Raw genomic sequence first — 1,290 nt, 5'->3', positions numbered from 1 at the left:
GTTATTATACTCAATCCCTTCTCCTACCCCTCCCCCTCCCCTTCCCCCTCCCCCTCTATTTGGTCCACTTCCCCCCCCCACCCTACTACAATCCCTTTCCAGCCTGTAGGGGATAGAGGGGGGATGGGGACCCTCTTGGATGTTTGACTGAAAAAGCCAGTCTCTGTCCTAGCTTCAGTTTATTCATATCCTGAAGCTATAAAGGCGGATCATGTTGATCTATGGCGGCCAGCTGAGTCTAAGAGAGCGTTGCAGTAAATAGGCCCCGGAGGAAGCTCTTAGCTTCTGGGAGTTCCAGTATTAAGAAGAATATTGGCTGTCATGGGTCTAAATAAATTAGTTTGAAATATACACGGATATTTTAAGAAATAGTTGTTGTAATATGAGACAGAAAATTGCTGTAATAACAGTGAGAAATATGCTGTATTGGTGGAGAATTAGCTAGTCTCAGAGACGGAAGTTAGTTTCTCAGACAGTTCCAGTATTATAGGAATATTGGCTGTCATGGGTCTAAATAACTTAGTTTGAAATATTCACGGATATTTCAAGAAATAGTTGTTGTAATATGAGACAGAAAATTGCTGTGATAACAGTGAGAAATATGCTGTATTGATGGAGAATTAGCGAGTCTGAGACAGGCGTTAGTTTCTGAGACGGTTCCAGTATTAGGAGGAATATTGGCAGTAAAAGGATCTGAGACAAGGTTGCATCAATTACTTTGAGACATTTACAGAAATTGTAAGAAACGGTTGTTGTATTAACAGCAAGAAGTCAGCTGTATTGGTCTAGAATTCGCTCCCTTAATAAGAGACAGGAAATTTATTGGAAAAAAAAACAGCCTGGAGACAGGCTTTCTTTTTCCTTACTAGCACGTTTTCCCTATTGGGGCATTTTTATTTATGACCCAAAAAGCCTACCAAAATGATACCTAGTTTTTTTTATAAGATGCAGAATTGTTTGTTTTATGCTGGACATATGCAGTTGAAAAGGTAGGAAAGAGAACAGCTGTTATAATAAGAGTTTTTTATAGTTTATATATGACATATTTGTTTTTGACGTTGTTAATAGTTTATATATGACATATCTCTTTTGACATTACTTTTTTTAGAATGATTTATTGTTAATTTGTTCTCTTCAGTTATTTATTTCCTTATTTCCTTTCCTCACTGGGCTATTTTTCCCTATTGGAGCCCCTGGGCTTATAGCATCTTGCTTTTCCAATTAGGGTTGTAGCTTGGATAGTAATAATAATAATGATAATAATAATAGTTTCGGAAAGGGGACGGGAAT

The sequence above is a fragment of the Palaemon carinicauda genome, chromosome 19 (assembly GCF_036898095.1).
Source record: "Palaemon carinicauda isolate YSFRI2023 chromosome 19, ASM3689809v2, whole genome shotgun sequence".
Lineage (NCBI taxonomy): Eukaryota > Metazoa > Arthropoda > Malacostraca > Decapoda > Palaemonidae > Palaemon > Palaemon carinicauda.
This window is presented reverse-complemented; position numbering follows the sequence as displayed.